At 43.7% G+C, this 16,412-nt stretch overlaps 1 long non-coding RNA gene across 1 annotated transcript in view; it reads left to right on the forward strand.

The window, feature by feature from the left end:
• LOC138843861 (uncharacterized) overlaps positions 1-16,412 on the forward strand; it is a 36,848-nt gene that overhangs the window by 3,988 nt on the left and 16,448 nt on the right. The window contains exon 2 of the long non-coding RNA XR_016212963.1: positions 4,774-4,917. This is a non-coding gene — a long non-coding RNA (uncharacterized LOC138843861). The remainder of the gene's footprint in view (positions 1-4,773; positions 4,918-16,412) is intronic.

The raw sequence follows: 16,412 nt of genomic DNA on the forward strand, positions 1-16,412 counted from the left end.
AGGCACTCTGATGTGAGACAGAGCGTCTCAGCTGCTAGGCTAAATGCTCACTCCTATGCACATTTTTGTTTTTACGTACCTATTATGCTATTTCCTTTTCTTCCTTTTTAGAAAAGTATTTATTTTATTAGAAAGACAGAGTGAGAGGGAAAGAGAGAGAGAGAGAGAGAGAGAGAGAGAGAGAGAGAGAGAGAGAGAGAGAAATCTTTAATCCACTGGTTTACTCCCCAAACAGCCACAACAGCTGGAGCAGGACAGAGAGAAGCCAGGAACCAAGAACTTCTTCCAGGTCTCCCATGTAGGTACAGGGGCCCAAGTTCTTGGGCCATCTTCCACTTCTTTCCCAGGCACATTAGGAGGGATCTGGATTGGAAGCAGAACAGCCAGGAATCCAACTGGTGCCCATATAAGATTGTTGCAGGCATTGGCTTAACCTGCTATGCCACAGCACCAACCCTATTATACCATTTCTGAGAACAGGATCCCTAAGTGATATGAATAAAATCTTAAAGGGAGATTATTGTGGAGGAGCTAAAATCCTAAGCTCTTACTTCAGAGATGAATTGTAATTCAATCACTCAGATCTTAGATAGGTTCCCTCCTCACTTTACATATTCATTCAGGAATAAGGAGATGAAACTTTGCATGTATAAAATGTATTACTTGTATAATAGGCTGCTTAGAGACTATAACACAAATCAAATACTGGCATGGAATTAATCTTCAATAAAGTATTAGCTTCAAAAATAAAATCAGGATCCATTCCATTATAGACAGATATTTAATAAACATACACTGAGACAAAAGAGTTGCTAGAAGCTCAAGATTCAAAGAAAAGAATAAATGCCATCCCTGTCATCCAGAATCTTGACCGGTAGCGTCAGCATTCAACCACATCAGAATAATTGGTATTGAACCTTTCCACTGCCATCTAAGACAGGAGTGGATACCTGAGGCAGCACCTGCACAGAAGCAGATTAGAAAAATGACCTTCCTCAAGACGGGAATGAGGGAAGTGGGCCTCATGGTCACCCTGGCTTTTTGCTTGGAAGTACTTCTCAGAAGATCTGCAGTGAGGAGCAGCCTGAGCAGAGTCCAGAGACCTCCTGGGCCGGGAATTGGCAGTCAGGTGGTGCTGAGATAACTGGAAGACATGAGGCAAAACACTGGAGGGGAAGGAGCCACGCATACAAAAGCCATGAGAAATCCTCACAGGGGCCCCTTGAGTTTGTTGTTGAACACGAAACTGCACGTGGGTAGCTCAAACTCTGTGAGGCTCAGTTGGTTTGATAATGCAAAAATCAGTCCATACAATTCACTCTATTAGAATAGAGAATCATGGGGGATTCTCAGTAGATTCAGAAAAGCTGTTGGACAAAACTCAATACCCCATTCATCATGGAAACACAACGAACCTTTCAGCACGCTAGGAATAGAAGAAACTGCTTCAATGTGATTAATGAAGCTACAAAAAGCCCTACAGCAAACATCACAGGGAATCCTTTGCCCCTAGTGTGAGAAGGCTGAACACTTCCCTCCCAGGATCCGGAACATGGCAAGGAAGTGCACTCTTATCACTTCCATTTGGCATGGCACCAGAGGCTCTAGACAGTGCAATAAAGCAATAACAAAAAATAAGATGCACAAGGATTGGAAAGGAAGCCGTAAAACTGTCCTTATTCATAACACGATTGTGTATGTGGAAACCCCTAAAAATATACAAGAAAGCTATTATATAGATCAAGTGAGATCTACAGGACTGAAGGCCATTTACAATACCATTAACAAGCAAAATAGTTAGATTAAGGTAAAAAACCATAAGATCTATACATGGAAACCCACAGAACACTGCTGAAAAAATTAGAGAAGATCTAAACAAATGGAAAGTTACACTATAATTATGCATTGGAAGATAATATCACTGGAATATCAATTCTACCTAAACTGATCTAAAACTTCAATATCACCTCAATCAAAACACCAGCAGTGTTTATTTTATAGGAATCAATTTTCAAATCAAGCCAATTCTAAAACTTACATAATGGGGCCAGCATTGTGGCACAGTGGGTTAGGCAGCCAGCTGTGACACCATCAACCCTAATATGGGAGAGCCAGTTGGTGTCTTAGCTGCTCTACTTCCTATCCAGCTCCCTGCTAATGCACCTAGGCTAGCAGTGGAAGATGGCCTGAGTGCTTGGGCTCCTGCCACCCTCCAACATGGAATTCCAGGCTTCCAACTTCAGCCTGGCCCAGACTTGACTATTGTAGCCATTTGGGGAGTGAACCAGAAGATGAAAGATGGATCTCTCTCTCTCTCTCTATCTCTCTCTCCCCTCTTTCCCCCTCTTACTCCCTCTCCCTTTCTCTCTCTCCCCCCTCCCTCTCTCTGTCTCTGTAACTCTGCCTTTCAAATAAATATATAAATAAATCTTTTTTGAAAAACTTACGAAAACACGAAGGACTCAAACTGAAAGAAGTTTTAAAAAGAGCTAAGTTGTAGGACTTACTCATCCCCATTTTAATTCTTACTGTAAAGCTACCATAATCAAGACCGTGTGATATCAGTACAAGGAGAGGCATACAGATGCATAAATCAGACTAGAGAGTCCAGAAATAGACACACACATATATGGGCAGTTGATTTTTCACAAAGGTGCCCAAATAATCCAATGGATAAAAAACAATCTTGACAACTGGACCTGCAACTGGATGTCCATAAACATTTATCTCACACCATGCACAAAAAGTACTCAGCATGTACCAGAGACCTAGATCTAAAATCTAAAGCTATGTGCCTTCTAGAAGATAACACAGAACAAAATGTGTATCTCATAGAACACAAACCATAAAAGAAAAAGTTGAGACATTGAACATCCTAAAAATTTGAAATTTCTGCTCTTCAAAAGACACTGTTCAGAAAATGAGAGGAGTGTGAGTGATGCAGCAGTTAAAATGCATCCCACACTGCAGTGCCTGATTTGGAGCAAGTACTCCACTTCTGATGCAGATTCTTGCTAATGGGCACACTAGGAGGCAGCAGATGATGGCCCCAGTACTTGGGTCCCCACCACTCATCAGGGACACCCCTCTGGAGTTCTGGACTCCTGGCCTCAGCCTGGCCTATCCCTAGCTGTTGTGGTCGTTTAGGGAGTGGACAAGTGGATGGAAAATGTACCTCTGTCCTTGTCTTTCTCTCTTTCTCTTTCAAAAAAAATGAAATTAAATACATAAATTATTGTTTTTTAAAAAGGAAATGAAGAGGCAAGCTATACACTGGGAGGAAATGTTCACAGTGTTAGAAAGGGCTCATATTCATACACATAAAACAATCTTGCAATTCAGTAATAAGAAAAACAATACAATTTATTTGTTTTTTTTTTAAAGATTTTCTTTATTTATTTGAGAGGTAGAGTTACAGACAGTGAGAGGGAGAGACAGAGAGAGAGGTCTTCCCTCCACTGATTCACTCCCCAGATGGCCACAATGGCCAGAGCTGCGCCGATCCGAAGCCAGGAGCCAGGTGCTTCTTCCCAGTCTCCCATGCAGGTGCAGGGGCCCAAGCACTTGGGCCATCTTGCACTGCTTTCCCAAGCCATAGCAAAGAGCTGGATTGGAAGAAGGGCAGCCAGGGTTAGAACCTGTGCCCAAATGGGATGCCAGTGCCGCAGGAGGAGGATTAACCTACTGTGCCATGGAGCTGGCCCCAACAATGAAATTTAAAATGGCCCAAAGATTTGGATAAGCATTTCACAAATGAATGTAAACTATGTGATTCCATTCATATGAAATTCTAAAATAAGCCAACATAGACCAGTGGCTTACTGGTGCCAGGGATAGGGAGGTTGACCGCCAAGGGGCCTGAGGGGATTGTGAAGGTTCTGTGTCTTGATGGTGGTGATGGTTCCATGGCTGTCTAATTTAGCTGAAGCACCAGAATGGTGAATTTTAAATGGGTACATTTCATTGCATGTAATTTTCACCTAAATAAAACTTATTTTAAAAATTACCTTGTCAAAAAGAACACCTTGAGCTGACAAAAGAAGTTTAGAAACTTGAGTATTTTTCAGAGTTTAACCTGTGCAGTTTTCCTAAAGGAATTGCTCTTAGTTGACCTTGGAAGGAAGAATCGATGTCCTACTATGGTTTGGATATCCATTTGGATGTTGGATTCCCACCCTCCCCCCACCCAGTTCATGTGTTCAAGATTTGTTCCCCAAAGTGTTGTGTTAATGGGACTAAGGATGTGGAAATTGATCCAATTATTGTGCTTGGAGGTAGAGCTTTGGGAGGTGATTGGACTAGATGGGGTTATTAGGGTGGAACACCCACCCCATTGAATCCTACTGACTTTATAAGGGACCAAATAGACATGGACAGGACAGGCACACTCCCTCCTTCCCAGTGCTGTCCTGTGCTGTCCAGGGGCTCTTCCAGGAAGAACACCATTACCAGTGGCTGAACCAATGTGACACAGCTGGACTGTGACCTTCTAAAGCTGTGAGCTGAAATGTACCTTCTTTCTGTATAAAGTGTATTACCTCCAGGATTTGGTTGTAGTAACTAAAGGCTGATTAGTACATGTAGTATTAATACAGTTATATGAATATATGAAAACCTGGAGGAACGGTCTACCTTACTAGGACTATTTGGGAAGGCTCAGAGCTTGGAGAAGGGTAACATTTAGAAATTTACTAAAAACATGATTACTGAGCACTACTCTGCCTTGATCATTGTGTAATACCAGAGACCAAGACAGAAATTCCTTCCCTCAAGGTCATTTTCCAGTTGTGGAAGCCAAGCAGCAAACAGGAAGTTACAGTGCAACATGATGGATGCTTTAATGACACAGATCCATGGAGATGTGCAAGGAACCCAAACAAGTGGCCTATGGTCTCAAGGGAATTAACAAGGTGACAGGTAAGGTGAACCCTAAAAGTGCATGGACAGAATGGGCATGGAGAACAAAGGTGGAAGTGCCCTTTAAGGAACTAGATGTGCAGTTGAGTGTGCAGCATGCTCAGAAGAAGCAGAACTTAGGTCAGCAGAGCTGGAGGGTTGAGTACCAGAAGGTGAGTGATAAAAGAAGACTGGAGTTGACAGGAGCTAGGTCATGAAGCCCCCTGCTGGTCACAGTAGCAGACACCACTGGCTTCCTCTCAGGCTTCCTAACAGAACTCCCTTCTACATAGCTAAGTGCCTGGAGAAAATCCCACTGCTCAAGGCTCTGAGCCCTGAGCTAATTCTAGCCAAAGAGAGTAAGGGGACATCTGCTGGAGAGCTTTCCTCATTGACGGAAGAAAGCCACAGAAAATGCATTTTCTGATCATTCCCTAGATGTCACAGCTGGATGAGTCATTGCTGTATCCATCCTGTTACCAACCCAAATGATTAAGCCAATTCCAAAGAAGTCACTGGAGAGAGGGAAAGAAAACCTAGAATCTGATGACATCATTGAGCTGCTGAAACCTTCTTGCCATGGAACTTCCTGTTGGGAAATTCAGTAGATTTCCTCACTGTTAAGTTAGAGTTGAGCTTGCTCATTAAATTTCCTTAAAGAACCTCTCACTAAAAAATTTACACAGACTTGTGAAATATTGTAATGGATAATACTAGAAGAAATTATTTATGCAAGTGCCTGTGTCTAGAACAGCAGGTGATAGAGCGAGGGTTAAGAATGGCTCCCAGGCCGGCGCCATGGCTCACTAGGCTAATCCTCCGCCTTGCGGCACCTGCACACCGTGTTCTAGTCCCGGTCGGAGCACCGGATTCTGTCCCGGTTCCCCCTCTTCCAGGCCAGCTCTCTGCTGTGGCCAGGGAGTGCAGTGGAGGATGGCCCAAGTGCTTGGGCCCTGCACCCCATGGGAGACCAGGATAAGTACCTGGCTCGTGCCATTGGATCAGCGTGGTGCGCCAGCCACAGCGCACCTGCCGTGGCGGCCATTGGAGGGTGAACCAACGGCAAAGGAAGACCTTTCTCTCTGTCTCTCTTTCTCACTGTCCACTCTGCCTGTCAAAAAAAAAAAAATGGCTCCCAGATCTCTGGCTGAAGTGGATCAAGGAAAAATGCATAGAGAGAAGGTGATCAGTTAAGGTATGAAAAATATGAGATGCAGCTCCCAAGTAGTCATTTGGTTGTCTTGCTTGGAAACAATGATTTCACTGAAGCAGTGGGAACAGACGCCAGATCACAAAGGTAAAGCAATGACTGGGGAAAGCAAGTGGTGTTAGGGCAAGTTAGCATCCTTTGAACAAACTCAGGGCCAGAGGCAGGAGAGAGACAGAGGTAATATTTAAAGAGGTCTATAATATCAAGGGGATATTTTTCTTTTTTGAGTAGGAGACATTGGAGCATGCCCACCTGCTGAAGAGGATAAGTGGGAGAACATGAGGAAGAACAAGGCTGAAGGTGTAAGAGAGATGGAGGATATATAATGGAGCAAGTTTACTAGGAATAATGAGTAGAGAAATCAAGCTAAATAATTAAGCCTGCAGAAGAACACGGTCCTTTTGTCCCTGTGATGGAATGGAAAGAAGCAAGGACTGGTGGGAACATATTACTGCATCTGCAATGGGAAAGTGAATTCAAGAAACAGGGAGAGTTCACAGATGGCTTCTAGTTTCTCAGTGAGGTGGATGTTATCTGCAGATGTTCAAATGAAAGGGGACCACGAAAGGTGAGATAGTCCCTAGGAAGAACAGCAGAGAAAGGGGATTAGGAACACGAAAGCTTGCCATCTTGCCCTGCATCATGTAGAAGGCATGTAGTCTATTACCATGAAGACCTACTCTTCCTACTCATACTCAATCTCATGTTAATCAAAGTCCAATGTCTAGCACTATGTACTTCTTGACTGTTGTCCATTAGATGACCTTCCCACCCACTCAGACAACCCCAGGTGGAAGCTCAGTAGCGTTTTCTTCCCTGGTCATCCCTATTATTTGTGGTCCACTCCTCTGCCCTCCTTTCATGGTCCCACCTCTATCCTGCCCTTCCCTACAGCGGACTGGAGAACCCCTTCATTGTTGCTATGTCTGATCCTGGAGGACAGGATTATTGTGATTGTCCCAGTCGGGCAATGATAGGACCCTTGGAAAGGACCCCTGGAAGAAAAGCCCACTTCATTCTTGCTGATGTTGATTGCCTCTCACTGTAGCAACCAAATGTGTGATTCTGAGAAAGGTTCTCTCTCCATCAGAAGTCATGCTGGGGAGAATGAAGGGCAGCAAAGGGCACACACAGGAGGATCACAAGAAAATGTTGAAGGCATAATTCAGATCAGAAACCTGAGATTTGAAGAAATGTAGTTTGCATATTTGTGTGATTTTTTTCCTCCAAAAAATTTCAGCACCTCAGATGTTAAATAGAAAATGAGATTGACAGTACTGGTTTTTAAAAGTTGGTAAAAAGACATGTATGTCTATAAGATTCAAAATAGACTGGAGCACCAGAACAAAGATTGTAATTTGTAGCTAAAAATACACCCCTTGGGAGCCCATCAACCCAATGACATTGAGTTTTGAGGGTTTTATTGCCTGATATTTTCTGTGTTGCAGCAGACCCAAGTGTTTTCAGAGGTAAATTTTTAAACTTCAGAAATCCTTCCTGACATAAAAGCAAAATATAAATAAATAGAATCATTGCATGTTTGGAGCAAGGTCTGACCTACACTGGGGTGGTTGCAATATGCCTATATTAATATCATAGTTATCTTTAATCTCAGCCTTTGAGAAGCAAAATGCTACTTCTCTGACTTCTCAACACACGTTTTACTCACACAATGTATTAAGTGACAAATAAATACTATGCTTCATCATCCAACAGGATTAGCAAGAGATATCACAGAAAAATTAAATAGAATTCAGTTCATAGAATTTCTGGGAGCCAGCATTGTGGTTCACTGGGTTAAGCCATTGCCTGCAACAGTTATCCCATACGAATGCCCGTTGAAGTCCCAGCTGTTCCACGTCCAATCCAGCAGCCTGCTGTGAAATGCAGCTGAGAAAGCAGCGGAAGACGGCCCAAGTACTTTGGCTCCTGCCACCCACATGGGTGATCCAAATGGAGTTCTGGGCTCCTGGCTTCAGCCAGGCACAGCTCTGTCCAGTGTGGCCATTTGGAGCATGAACCAGCAGATGGAAACTCTCTCTCTCTCTCTCTCTTCTTCCCCCCCTCTTTACCTCCTCCCCCCATCCTGTGGGGGGGGGGGCGCACACACGTGTAACAATTCCTTTCAAATAAATAAGCAAATCTTTAAAAAAATAATTTCTAAACCAATATTGGTCATTCTTTCACAAAATTAATGTCTTAATTTTTTCTTCCTTTATACTCTTTAAATGTCTTAGTATTTAGAAGGCAACTGCATTTTTATTGTGGAAAAGATAAAGAAAAATCATTGCCCATTTCCTTAATAAATTTTGAGTCTTTATTGAGGAACCAGGACCCATATGAGCCTAAAATAGTGGCCAGCAAAGGCAGAGCAATGAGCAGTGATGCACTCTATCCTGTCCCAGTAGACAATGGGGACAGGGAAGGGCAGGTGTTGCCCCAGGATGGCCCTGCAGGGGCAGCTTTGCAGGAGTCAGGATCTTCCGAGGACCTGCAGAGGGGCAGAGAAGGGCAGACAGTTCACAAGGGAGCAAAGGCAAAGGGGAGCAATGTTGCAGACACGGAGATCGCCAGATCTTCCAGGGGGCAGGGAGCAGGTCAGTGTTCTGTGCAAGTGCACTCAAGTGGAGCTGCTAATGAGCAGTGAAATGACAGAACCAGGTGGGAGGGAGATGGGAGATGGAGGGAGGAACTGTGAAACCCTTCACATTCAGGAATCCATCCTTGAGCAGGGAAGCATTACCCATAGGATACCAGATGGAAAAGTAAGAGCCAATTTGTAGTCAGTTTCCAGTGATGAAGTAAAATAAGGCAAGCTCCTGACGGCAGTCACCACCCAACACATGGGAATGAGCTGTTAAGGCTTGACTGATGCGCCACATTTTGTACTTTTCAAAAACCCCTATGTATAACGGTTTAATCTTCGGATAAACCCCTGGATGTAAGGGAAACAAGCATTTATCGCCCTCAAATGCTGCAGGCATTTGTTAAGATTGACAAGTCCTTCGCTCACCCAGATTCACACAGACAGTGGTGGAGCCAGGCAGCGACCACACACCCTGACTTCTCCCTCATTCAATGTTTTTACCCCTTTGCAGCACACAGCTTTGAGTTGCTCCACATCCTTTCCTTTCCTTTCCTTTCCTTTCCTTTCCTTTCCTTTCCTTTCCTTTCCTTTCCTTTCCTTTCCTTTCCTTTCCTTTCCTTTCCTTTCCTCTTTCTTTCTTTCTTTCTTTCTTTCTTTCTTTCTTTCTTCCTTCCTTCCTTCCTTCCTTCCTTCCTTCCTTCCTTCCTTCCTTCCTTCCTTCCTTTCTTTTTTGACAGGCAGAGTGGACAGTGAGAGAGAGAGACAGAGAGAAAGGTCTTCCTTTGCCGTTGGTTCACCCTCCAATGGCCGCTCCAGTGGCACGCTGCAGCCGGCGCACCTTGCTGATCCGAAGCCAGGAGTCAGGTGTTTTTCCTGGTCTCCCATGCGGGTGCAGGGCCCAACGACTTGGGCCACCCTCCACTGCACTCCCGGGCCACAGCAGAGAGCTGGCCTGGAAGAGGAGCAACCAGGACAGAATGCAGCGCCCCAAATGGGACTAGAACCGGGGGTGCTGGCGCCGCAGGTGGAGGATTAGCCTATTGAGCCGGGGCAATGGCCCCACCTCATTTTCACACATGTAGAACTCAGAGTCCAGTGTGGGTGACATGGGGATTTTCTCTTGGAATATCGCATTTTAACAACCACATAAATTACAAGAGCAGGAAAGTGGATTCTTCACAGTTTTCTGATTTTGAGGGGGACACGTGGAAATTGAGAAAGATTGCCCGTTCTGCCTTCCTGGATCTCGCATCCTTGGAGACAGACCACTCTGATTGGGCTGGTTTGGGTTCTCCCTGCCTGGAGACAACGGACTAGATGAACTGATGTCTCAGGGGTTCTGTGAGCTGCAGGGATTCCGTGATTCATTGCCCTGAGTGTTGACTTGGATGGCACTGTCAGGAGTCCAAATCTTATTTGAAGTGCATCAGAGAAGAATGCGTGTGCATGTAAGCAATTGTGTATATGTAGAATAGCAATGTAAATATTTTATAGACTGCAGCACAGCAGAATTAAATACTTTTTCTTGGACAAATGAATTCTATCTCCAAAGCCACTGCGGAGAAGCTTATGTGTGGGGCATAAACATTTGATTGATTCCCAAGTAACCGCTGTAATTCTCCAAAATCTTCGCACCTTCTCAGCACTGTTGGGAACAGTCTTACCTATTGTTCTTAGGAATAAAGCTTTTCTCTTGGCTGCCTGATAGATTATGCAACTCATCTTGTTCAGTAATTAACTTATTGAGCCATATGTGTTTGTTCCTTCCAAGCTGCTGAGGCTCTTTCCTGCCTTTACTGTCTGAGCAATGGACGGCCAGCTGCCTCCCCAACCCAGAGCAATGGCACTTTAGACCATGACCCAATTCCTAAGGGTCCCCTCATCAACACTTCCTCGACCAATGCCAACACTTACCCTACCCAGCTCGCTTTCATCCCTCCCTGCAGCCTTTGACCCATGGTGCTTTCAGATCTCAGAGGGCAGAAATATCTCAGACCTCAGGAATAACCAGGAAGGTAATACTGACCACCTTGGAGCAGGGGCTTAGCCTTGCAGTTAAGACACACGTGTTGCATACCCGAGTGTCTCGGTTCAAATCCAGGCTCTGGCTCCTGAATCCACTTTTCCAACAATGCAGACCCTGGGAGGCAGCAGCAAGTGCTCAAGTAGTTGGATTCCTGCCATGCTTGTGGGAGATACAGATGGAATTCCTGGCTCCCAGCTTTGACCTGACCCATACCTAGTTGTTGTGGAAAACTGGGGAGTGAACCAAAGACAGGGATTTCCTCTTTCTCTCTCTTCTTCTCAAATACATACAAATAAACTTCTGGGGCCAGCATGGCGGTGTAGCATGTTAAGCCTCTGCCTCCAGTACCAGCATCCCATATGGGCGCCAGTTCAAGACCTGGCTGCTCCACTTCTGATCTAGCTCTCTGCTATGGCTTGGGAAAGCGGTAGAAGATGGCCCAAGTCCTTGGGCCCCTGCACCCATGTGAGAGACCTGAAAGGAGCTCCTGGCTCCTGCCTTCGGATCGGTGCAGCTCCAGCTATTGTTGCCATTTGGGGAGTGAACAAGCAAGTGGAAGACCTTTCTCTCACTGTCTCTCCCTCTCTCTGTCCATAACTCTGTCTCTCAAATAAATAAATTTTTAAAAGGGTTGGGGCTTCAAAGCATTAGTGAAAAAATTTAATTAAGTTAATTATGATACAAAATATTCTGGAATCATGTAGAGGAGGGTTTGCAATAGCAGGAAGCTGGATCAAATGCCACAATCGGAAGTCAAAACCCATTCGGCTGACTCGGAAGGCAGGCATGCTAACTGACAGCTTGCCCTCCAGGCTAAATGCCCATCTCCCTGATGGTTTCTTAATTGGAAGATTGTTAACTATCAGTTTGACTATTAGCTAAAAGCAGTGTGCTTAATGAAAGTTATCTATTTCTTTTTTGAATAGAAGTGGAATGCTATGGATTCCCTAAGAAGTCTAGATTTCCAATTTCTTGAATTAGAGTTGCTAATGGTTTTATCTTTTTAACCCTATAGCAACTGTAATTCTTTTAAAGGTTTATTTATTTATTCTAAAGTCAGAGTTACACAGAGAGAGAGGTCTTCCATCCACCGGTTCACTATCCAATTGGCCGCAACAGCCAGAGCTGTGCCGTTATGAAGCCAGGAGTCAGGAGCTTCTTCTGGGTCTCCCACCTGGGTGCAGGGGCCCAAGGACTTGGGCCATCTTCTACTGCTTTCCCAGGCCATAGCAGAGAGCTGGATGGGAAGTGGAGCAGCCAGAACTCAACCCTGCACCCATAAGGGATGCTGGCACTGCAGGCAGTGGCTTTTAACCTCTATGCCCCAGGTAGCAATTGTAATTATAATCCCCTTCTTTTACTTCCAAATGCTGTTTATCTGCACCTTCACTTCTTGGTTGTCCATCAGATCAGCAATTTTGTCAGACTTTTCAGAGAATAGGTTTTGTATTTGTTAAACCAGTTCACTATGTAGATTCTTTTTATTTTGTTTATTTTTGCCCTCCATTCCTTCTTGAATATTCTACTTTCCAGTAGAAGTCATTTTTCCTTCTTTCTAAAACCAGTATTTAGAACAGATCTTCTGGAATTGAACTTAATATTTTTGTTTGAAAATATTACTCTTTATCCTTTTTGAAACTATCATTACCTTTGTCCTTTTTTATGATTTATTTGAAAGGCAGAGTGACACAGAGAGATGGAGAGACAGAGATCTTCCATCTGCTGGTTCAATCCTCAAATGCTCACAACAGCCAGGACTGGGACAAGCCAAAGCCCAGATCTAGGAGCTCCATCCAGGTCTCCCACATGGATGGCAGAGGCCCAGGTCCCTGAGCTCTCATCTACTGATGCACATTAGCAGAAATATGGATCAGAAGCAGAGGTGGGGCTCAATCCCAGCCACTTCAGTATGGAATGCAGGGGCATTCCAGGTGCTGGTTTAAACCCTTGTGCTACAACACCTACCCATACCTCCTGTTCTTGAATGTGTTCTGGTGTTGTATAAAATTCTAGGTAAGCAGTTATTTTTCTTTTGGCTTCCATTCTGCCTATTGGAAAATCTAATGTTAGTTTTATTATTGCTCATTTAAAGGTAATTTGTCTTTTTTTTTTCTTTTGATGCATTTCAAATTCTGTAGTTGTCCTTAGTTCTTTGCAGATTTCCTCTGATGAATCAAGGTGTGGTTTAATTAGGTGACTCATCCTGCAGAAGGCTTTGGGAATTTTGAATATCAGGCTGATGTCCTTAATTGGACTTTTCTCTCCAGATGTTGTCTCTGCCTCCCTCTCTCCCTGCCTATTCTGGAACTACAACATTCACATTTCTTTAGTTCTCTTCTAACGTTTCCATATGTTTGTTCCACTGTGTTATGTTTTAGATAACTTCTTTTCATCTATTCTCTGACTCACAAATCCCCTATCCATTCCATTTCATTTCTAGTTGTTGTGGTTTTTAATTCTAGAAATAGTCCTTTTCAATCTGATACATCAGTTTTTAAAATTTTCATTTCTTATAGACAATTTCATGCTTTTATATGTTGATCCACATATATGTTTTATATGTTGATCCATAGTTCCTTATAACTTGTGTCTGATAATTCCCATATCTATAATATTGTGTCTAATAATTCACATATAACTTTTCCAATCATCTTGTGGAGATTCCTTTTTTACTCTTGTGTTCTACCGTGTGCTGCTTACCACTCTGTTTATGGAGGGTTCTTTGAAGCCTTGGATAAAAGTTATCTTCATCCAGAAAGCATTTTTATGTGTTATTTCCTGGGCCGCAGAAGCACTATCCTTTTAGATCAATTTCAAGCAGGTTCCTTGGACCACATAGATAATATCAGTCATACAGGCAGATTTCTGATAGGGTGATCAATGTCCAAAACCTCCTAAGAATGGGCATTTCTCCTGCCTTTTTTCCTCTGCCTTCTTCAGCATCAGCACAACTCTCCCTGGAATTTGAACTTGGGGCTAGGTTGGCTTCTCAGTCTTCCTCTTCCAATGGTGAATCATTTTAGGTCCTGGCTCAAGGAAGGGAGGGCTTCCTGGTAGACTTTCCACCTTGAGAGACACCAAGCCTAGACTTCCATCCCCTTTCCCCCTCATGGAAGCCAAAAGTGAAGTCCAATTGCCTAGGACCAAGAACACTCAAGGCAACTTTGGAACTCTGCTTATCTATTTCTCTTTCCCTTAGATTGTTTCCTGATGCTTATTACTATCATGTCAGAAATTATGGACTTTCAGAACACTTTTTTAAATTATAGCCAAATTTTTCATTGTATATAAAGGAAGCACAATTCACATAATCTAGCATGCCATAAATATTGCATTTAACTTCCATGTCTTTTCTCACCATGCTCAAAGAACAGAATTGACAGATTTCTTAGATGTCCCTTCAGAAAGATTATTGCTCTAAAAATTGATTCTAGAGAATACAAGAGAAAATAAATGTCTTAAAAGAGGAATTAGGAAAAGTAAAAAGAGCTAGGTTAGAAAATCTCTGATTTTGAACTTGTCCTTATTAATACCCATATGACTGGGGCTGGCACTGTTGCATAGCGAGTAAAGCCGCTGCCTGCAGTGCTGGCATCCCTAATGGACACTAGTTCAAGTCCTGGCTGCTCCACTTCCCACCAAGCTCTCTGCTATGGCCTGGGAAAGCAGTAGAAGATGGCCCAAGTCCTTGGGCCGCTACACCTGCGTGGGAGACCCAGAAGAAAATCCTGGCCCCTGGCTTCAGATAGGTGCAGCTCCAGCTGTTGCGCCCATCCGGAGAGTGAACCAGCAGATGGAAGACCTCTCTCTCTTTTTCTCTCTCTCTCTCTGTCTCTGCCTTTCAAATAAATTAATAAATCTTTTAAAAAAATCAAAAAGCACCAAGTAAGAAGTTACTAAGACAGAAAGTACTTAAAAAAAATCTGTGATTGACAGGTGTCAATGACAGGGGACAAAGGAAGAAGGAATGAAAGAAAAACAAAAGAAACCAATGAAGAAAGGAAACCAAAACATTTGGTGGAATCTCCTTCACATACAACATTTAAACTTTTCCATGATTCTGTGTTCTTCCTCTCTCTCTTCCCTCTCTCTCTCCCTCTCTCCCTCTCTCTCTCCTTCTCAGTGTTCTGCAGCAAGACTGAAAATAGACAAGGCACCCCTAGTGTTTCATTCCAGCCTAATGGTTCTAATGCTTAGGTCTTAATTTGAGTCAAGAGGGAATCTTCCTAAGAGGTCGTGAAATTGTTTTTTTGTTTTGTTTTGTTTTGTTTTGTTTTGTTTTGTTTTGTTTTGTTTTTGACAGGCAGAGTTAGACAGTGAGAGAGAGAGACATAGATAAAGGTCTTCCTTCTGTTGGTTCACCCCCCAAATGGCCACTACAGCCAGCGCACAGCACCAATCCAAAGCCAGGAGCCAGGTGCTTCTCCTGGTCTCCTACATGGGTGCAGGGCCCAAGGACTTTGGCCATCCTCCACTGCCTTCCCAGGCCACAGCAGAGAGCTGGACTGGAAGAGGAGCAACTGGGACAGAACCAGCGCCCCAACCGGGACTAGAACCTGGAGTTCCAGCGCCGCAGGCAGAGGATTAGCCTAGTGAGCCATGGCACCAGCCATGACATTGTTTTAATAGCCATGGAAAACAGAATGAACTCCTGACATCATCATCAACTTAAATTTCATCATCCCTAAAGCTGCTCTCCAAAATGACACTTCAAGAATATTAAAATCTATGCCTATCTGAGATTCTCAGATCTCCTTGGGTCTTTGGGTTAATTTAGTATAATACACAGTGTCTCCTTTGCATATTTTTGCTGGCATATTCTTTTGGCAATACCTTCTTCATCCATCACTGCTCCTGTCTGCAGTTGCTGGTGGAAAGGATTTTGGCTTTGATCAATGAGTTCCTTCTGTAAAGGGGCCATGATTGGTCAAGGTGTTTTTGGACATGTAGAATGCATCTTCTCTGTAGGCATGAACACTTTACTATCAGTACATTATAATTCTATGCTCCAAATAGGCTTCAAAGATCTATGGCAGGAGACATTTTTAATGCACCTTGAAATTCATGTTCATCCAAAGACCTTGAGACCTCCTTTAGGATCTTAACATCTGTGCAGGTGTCCCTGCCTCCTAGTCAGCTTACCACAGTCAGGTTCATGTTTCCAAAGGAGTTCTGAGCAAATCTTTTTCTGGATTAAGAATATCTCAGGATGGAAAATAAAGCAGTGGTGGATGAAGGTTGAGGTGGGGGGAGCAAACGGAAAATGTATCAAAGGCTACAAAACAACAGATGTGGAGCTGGCACTATGGCACAGCAGGTTAAAGCCCTGGCCTGAAGTGCCGGCATTCCATATGGGCACCGGTTCTAGTCCTGGCTGCTCCTCTTCCCACCCAACTCTCTGCTGTGGCCTGGGAAAGCAGTAGGAGATGGCCCAAGTCCTTGGGCCCCTGCACCCATGTGGGAGACATGGAAGAAGCTCATGGCTCCTGGCTTCAGATTGGCACCACTCCAGCCATTGCAGCCATCTGGGGAGTGAGCCAGCAGATGGAAGACCTTTCTCTCTACTCTACCTCTCTCTGTAACTCTGTCTTTCAAATAAAATAAAATAAAATAAATCTTAAAAAAAGAAAAAGAAAATTGAACAACATGCCATGATTAAAAAAAAAAAAAAAGATGTAAGATTAGCAGGTCTA

Source organism: Oryctolagus cuniculus, chromosome 9 (genome assembly GCF_051225735.1).
Source record: "Oryctolagus cuniculus isolate XC-2025 breed Fujian yellow rabbit chromosome 9, ASM5122573v1, whole genome shotgun sequence".
Lineage (NCBI taxonomy): Eukaryota > Metazoa > Chordata > Mammalia > Lagomorpha > Leporidae > Oryctolagus > Oryctolagus cuniculus.